This window comes from Scyliorhinus torazame, chromosome 11, assembly GCF_047496885.1.
Source record: "Scyliorhinus torazame isolate Kashiwa2021f chromosome 11, sScyTor2.1, whole genome shotgun sequence".
In the NCBI taxonomy this organism is placed as follows: Eukaryota; Metazoa; Chordata; class Chondrichthyes; order Carcharhiniformes; family Scyliorhinidae; genus Scyliorhinus; species Scyliorhinus torazame.
The window spans coordinates 69,976,573-69,983,061 of NC_092717.1; the positions used below are offsets into that span (position 1 = coordinate 69,976,573).

At 63.3% G+C, this 6,489-nt stretch overlaps 1 protein-coding gene across 2 annotated transcripts in view; it reads right to left on the reverse strand.

Annotated features, from left to right (window-relative positions):
* Window positions 1-3,984, reverse strand: part of LOC140385329 (reversion-inducing cysteine-rich protein with Kazal motifs-like) — a 378,566-nt gene extending 374,582 nt beyond the window's left edge. For both annotated transcript variants that reach the window (XM_072467391.1, XM_072467390.1), the window contains exon 1: window positions 3,872-3,984. The gene's annotated coding sequence lies outside the window, so the exon portion shown is untranslated. The remainder of the gene's footprint in view (window positions 1-3,871) is intronic.
* Between the last annotated feature and the right edge of the window lie 2,505 nt (window positions 3,985-6,489).

Below are 6,489 nucleotides of genomic sequence, written 5' to 3' on the forward strand. Positions count from 1 at the left end.
CTTGACGGCTCTGGAGCTGTGGATGGATTCACTTTGGAGCATCCACGGTGCTGAGGAAGTCGTGGATAGCATGTTTAGTGAGTTGGTCAGACTGCAGATAAAGAGTACTGAGGGAGATAGGAAATGGGTGACCAACAGACCGAGGAAGAATAGGAAAGCAGTGCAGCGGTCCCCTGCGGTCACCTCCCTCCAAAACAGGTATACCGTTTTGGATACTGTTGGGAGAGATGGCTCACCAAGGGAAGGCAACAGGAGCTAGGTTCATGGCAACGTGGCTAGCTCTGCTGCACAGGAGGGCAGGAAAAAGAGCGACAGTGATAGGGGACTGGATTGTAAGGAGAGTAGACAGGCATTTCTGCAGACGCAATTGAGAGTACAGGAACGTATGTTGTCTCCCGGGTGCAAGGACATTCTAAAGGGGGAGGGTGAACAGCCAGCTGTCGTGGTGCATATAGGCACCAACAATATAGGTAAAAAATGGGATGAGGTCCTACATGCTGAATTTAGGGAGTTAGGAGCTAAACTAAAGAGTAGGACCTCAAAGGTTGTAATCTCGGGATTACTACCAGTGCCACGTGCTCGTCAGAGTAGGAATGACAGGATAGACAGAATGAATGAATGGCTTGAGAGATGGTGCAGGAGGGAGGTATTGAGATTTTTGGGACATTGGAACTGTTTCTGAGGGAGGTGGAACCATTACAAATCGGACAGTCTACACCTGGGCAGAACTTGAACCAATGTCCTACGGGGGTTGTTTGCTAGCGCTGTTGGGGAGGGTTTAAACTAATGTTACAGGGGAATGGAAACAAATGCAGGAAGTCAGAGGGTAGTAAAGAAGGGATAGAAACAAAAGCCAGTAAGGAGAAAAGTGGAAGGCAGAGAAACAGATTGGGGAAATAAAAAGTGATATTTTGAGGAGTGCACATATTACAGAGAAGGAGGTGCTGGAGGTATTAAAGTGCATCAAAATAGATAAATCCCCAGGACCTGATGTATCCCAGGACGTTGTGGGAGGCCAGGGAGGAAATTGCCAGCCCCCTAGCTGAGATATTTAAATCATTGACAACCACAGGAGAGGTGCCTGAAGACTGGAGGGTAGGAAATGTTGTGCCCTGGTTTAAGAAGGACTGTAGGGATAAGCCCGGGAACTACTTACTTCTGTAGTGCGTAAATTGTTAGAAGGTATTCTGAGGGACAGGATCTACAGGCATTTAATAATAATAATAATAATAATAATAATAATAATAATAATCGCTTATTGTCACAAGTAAGATTCAATGAAGCTACTGTGAAAAGCCCCTAGTCGCCACACTCCGGCGCCTGTTCGGGGAGGCCGGTATGGGAATTGAACCCGTGCTGCTGGGTGTGAGGGGGGGGGGGGGGCGGCGGCGATAGGTGGGGGTTGCTGCGATGGAGGGGGGGGGCTGCGATGGTGGGGGGAGGCTGCGATGGTGGGGGGGGCTGCGATGGTGGAGGGGGGCTGCGATGGTGGAGGGGGGCTGCGATGGTGGAGGGGGGCTGCGATGGTGGAGGGGGGGCTGCGATGGTGGAGGGGGGGCTGCGATGGTGGAGGGGGGCTGCGATGGTGGAGGGGGGGCTGCGATGGTGGAGGGGCTGCGATGGTGGTGGGGGCTGCGATGGTGGGGGGGCTGCGATGGTGGGGGGGCTGCGATGGTGGGGGGGCTGCGATGGTGGGGGGGCTGCGATGGTGGGGGCTGTGATGGTGGGGGGCTGTGATGGTGGGGGGCTGTGATGGTGGGGGGCTGTGATGGTGGGGGGCTGTGGTGGTGGGGGGCTGTGGTGGTGGTGGTGGGGGCTGTGGTGGTGGGGGCTGTGATGGTGGTGGTGGGGGCTGTGATGGTGGTGGTGGGGGCTGTGATGGTGGTGGTGGGGGCTGTGATGGTGGTGGTGGGGGCTGTGATGGTGGTGGTGGGGGCTGTGATGGTGGTGGTGGGGGCTGTGATGGTGGTGGTGGGGGCTGTGATGGTGGTGGTGGGGGCTGTGGTGGTGGTGGTGGGGGCTGTGGTGGTGGTGGTGGGGGGCTGTGGTGGTGGTGGTGGGGGGCTGTGATGGTGGTGGTGGGGGGCTGTGATGGTGGTGGGGGGGGCTGTGATGGTGGTGGGGGGGGCTGTGATGGTGGTGGGGGGGGCTGTGATGGTGGTGGGGGGGGCTGTGATGGTGGTGGGGGGGGGTCTGTGATGGTGGTGGGGGGGGGGGCTGTGATGGTGAGGGGGGCTGTGATGGTGAGGGGGGCTGTGATGGTGAGGGGGGCTGTGATGGTGAGGGGGGCTGTGATGGTGAGGGGGGCTGTGATGGTGAGGGGGGCTGTGATGGTGAGGAGGGCTGTGATGGTGAGGGGGGCTGTGATGGTGAGGGGGGCTGTGATGGTGAGGGGGGCTGTGATGGTGAGGGGGGCTGTGATGGTGAGGGGGGCTGTGATGGTGAGGGGGGCTGTGATGGTGAGGGGGGCTGTGATGGTGAGGGGGGCTGTGATGGTGAGGGGGGCTGTGATGGTGAGGGGGGCTGTGATGGTGAGGGGGGCTGTGATGGTGAGGGGGGCTGTGATGGTGAGGGGGGGCTGTGATGGTGAGGGGGGGCTGTGATGGTGAGGGGGGGCTGTGATGGTGAGGGGGGGCTGTGATGGTGAGGGGGGGCTGTGATGGTGAGGGGGGTGGGGGCTGTGATGGTGAGGGGGGCTGTGATGGTGAGGGGGGCTGTGATGGTGAGGGGGCTGTGATGGTGAGGGGGGCTGTGATGGTGAGGGGGGCTGTGATGGTGAGGGGGGCTGTGATGGTGAGGGGTGGGGGCTGTGATGGTGAGGGGGGCTGTGATGGTGAAGGGGCTGTGATGGTGAGGGGGGGGCTGTGATGGTGGGGGGGGGCTGTGATGGTGAGGGGGGCTGTGATGGTGGTGGGGGGGCTGTGATGGTGAGGGGGGCTGTGATGGTGAGGGGGGCTGTGATGGTGAGGGGGGCTGTGATGGTGAGGGGGGCTGTGATGGTGGGGGGGGGGGCTGTGATGGTGGGGGGGGGCTGTGATGGTGGGGGGGGGGCTGTGATGGTGGGGGGGGGGCTGTGATGGTGGGGGGGGCTGTGATGGTGAGGGGGAACTGTGATGGTGAGGGGGGGCTGTGATGGTGAGGGGGGCTGTGATGGTGAGGGGGGCTGTGATGGTAATGGGGGCTGTGATGGTGAGGGGGGGGCTGTGATGGTGGGGGGGCTGTGATGGTGGGGGGGCTGTGATGGTGGGGGGGGCTGTGATGGTGGGGGGGGCTGTGATGGTGGGGGGGGCTGTGATGGTGGGGGGGGCTGTGATGGTGGGGGGGGCTGTGATGGTGGGGGGGGCTGTGATGGTGGGGGGGAACTGTGATGGTGGGGGGGGGCTGTGATGGTGGGGGGGGGCTGTGGTGGGGGGTGGGGGCTGTGATGGTGGGTGGGGGCTGTGATGGTGGGGGGGGCTGTGATGGTGGGGGGGGCTGTGATGGTGGGGGGGGCTGGGGTGGGGGCTGTGATGGTGGGGGGGGGGCTGTGATGGTGGGGGGGGCTGTGATGGTGGGGGGGGCTGTGATGGTGGGGGGGGCTGTGATGGTGGGGGGGAACTGTGATGGTGGGGGGGGCTGTGATGGTGGGGGGGGGGCTGTGGTGGGGGGTGGGGGCTGTGATGGTGGGGGGGGCTGTGATGGTGGGGGGGGCTGGGGTGGGGGCTGTGATGGTGGGGGGGGGGGCTGTGATGGTGGGGGGGGCTGGGGTGGGGGCTGTGATGGGGGGTCTCCGCGAGGCTCGGACCCTCTTTGCACCCCCCGGCCTTTACCCTGCTCTTTGCACGAAGACGCGGCTCTCTCTGAGTCTTCCCCTTTCCTCGGGCTCTCTTACCTGTTCCGGGCGGCGGGGCTCAATCGCGAATCCGCCAACTGATCCTTTCTCTCCGGCTCCAGCACAAACTTCGGGACCATTCTCCGCGTCAACACGTCTCTCACAGAAAGACGTCAGCACGCAGCCCTAGGCAGAAACGTCATTATTCAGGGTCCGGGGTGCAGCCTGTGTCTACACAGTGTCCGGGGCCCACCGTGTGGGAGCGATTCTCTGACATGGAGACAGAGGGCGCGATTCTCCATTCCCACGCCGGTTGGGAGAATCGCCTGGGCCGCCAAGATTTCTGGGGACGCCGGTCCGACGCCCTCCCGCAATTCTCCCAAGCGGCGGGAACGGCCCGGTCGAGTTTCGCGGGTCGCAGGCCGGAGAATCGCTGGAGACACCCAAAATGGCGATTCTCCGGCACCCCCGCTATTCTGAGGCCCGGATGGGCCAATCGGCCAGGCCAAAAGGGCGGGTTCCCCCCGCCGCCGTCCACACCTGGGGCGAAATTCTCCGGAAACGGCGCGATGTCCGCCGACTGGCGCCCAAAACGGCGCCAATCAGACGGGCATCGCGCCGCCCCAAAGGTGCGGAATGCTCCGCACCTTTGGGGGCCGAGCCCCAACATTGAGGGGCTAGGCCGACGCCGGAGGCGGAAACGGCCTTTGTTGCCCCGCCAGCTGGCGCGGAAATGACATCTCGGGGCGGCGCATGCGCGGGAGCGTCAGCAGCCGCTGACAGTTTCCCACGCATGCGCAGTAGAGGGAGTCTCTTCCACCTCCGCCATGGTAGAGACCGTGGCGCAGGCGGAAGGGAAAGAGTGCCCCCACGGCACAGGCCCGCCCGCGGATCGGTGGGCCCCGATCGCGGGCCAGGCCACCGTGGGGGCACCCCCCCCGGAGCCCGCCCACACCGCCTTGTCCCGCCGGTAAGGTAGGTGATTTAATTTACGCCGGCGGGACAGGCAATTTATCGGCGGGACTTCGGCCCACCCGGGCCGGAGAATTGAGCGGGGGGCCCGCCAACCGGCGCGGCGCGATTCCCGCCCCCGCCGAATATCCGGTGCCGGAGACGTCGGCAACCGGCGGGGGCGGGATTCACGCCAGCCCCCGGCGATTCTCCGACCCGGCGGGGGGCGGGTGGGGATCCTGCACCGGGCTTCACCTGGAATGTGGGGTGGCCCGTGATCGGTGCCCACAGTACTGGGACAGCGCGCTGACATCAGGAGGAGACAGTACTGGGACAGCGCGCTGACATCAGGAGGAGACAGTACCGGGACAGAGCGCTGACATCAGGAGGAGACAGTACCGGGACAGAGCGCTGACGTCAGGAGGAGACAGTACCAGGACAGCGCGCTGACGTCAGGAGGAGACAGTACCGGGACAGAGCGCTGACGTCAGGAGGAGACAGTACCGGAACAGCGCGCCGACGTCAGGAGGAGACCGTACCGGGACAGCGCGCTGACGTCAGGAGGGGACAGTCCAGGGACAGCGCGCTGACGTCAGGAGGAGACCGTACCGGGACAGCGCGCTGACGTCAGGAGGGGACAGTCCAGGGACAGCGCGCTGACATCAGGAGGAGACAGTACCGGGACAGCGCGCTGACGTCAGGAGGAGACAGTACCGGACAGCGCGCCGACGTCAGGAGGAGACAGTACCGGGAGAGCGCGCTGACGTCAGGAGGAGACAATACCGGTACAGTGCGCTGACGTCAGGAGGAGACAATACCGGTACAGTGCGCTGACGTCAGGAGGAGACAATACCGGGACAGCGTGCTGACGTCAGGAGGAGACAATACCGGGACAGCGTGCTGACGTCAGGAGGAGACAATACCGGGACAGCGCGCTGACGTCAGGAGGAGACAGTACCGGGACAGCGTGCTGACGTCAGGAGGAGACAGTACCGGGACAGCGCGCTGACGTCAGGAGGAGACAGTACCGGGACAGCGTGCTGACGTCAGGAGGAGACAGTACCGGGACAGAGCCCTGACATCAGGAGGAGACAGTACCGGGAGAGCGCGCTGACGTCAGGAGGAGACAGTACCGGGACAGAGCCCTGACATCAGGAGGAGACTGTACCGGGACAGCGCACCGACGTCAGGAGGAGACAGTACCGGGACAGAGCCCTGACATCAGGAGGAGACTGTACCGGGACAGCGCGCCGACGTCAGGAGGAGACAGTACCGGGACAGAGCCCTGACATCAGGAGGAGACTGTACCGGGACAGCGCCCTGACATCAGGAGGAGACTGTACCGGGACAGCGCGCCGACGTCAGGAGGAGACAGTACCGGGACAGAGCGCTGACGTCAGGAGGAGACAGTACCGGTACAGCGCGCTGACGTCAGGAGGAGACAGTACCGGGACAGAGCCCTGACATCAGGAGGAGACTGTACCGGGACAGCGCGCCGACGTCAGGAGGAGACAGTACCGGGACAGAGCCCTGACATCAGGAGGAGACTGTACCGGGACAGCGTGCTGACGTCAGGAGGAGACAGTACCGGGACAGCGCGCTGACGTCAGGAGGAGACAGTACCGGGACAGCGTGCTGACGTCAGGAGGAGACAGTACCGGGCAGTGCGCTGCCACCATGGGGAGATGGTAGCGGGACAGAGCGCTGATGCCAGGAGGAGGCAGTAC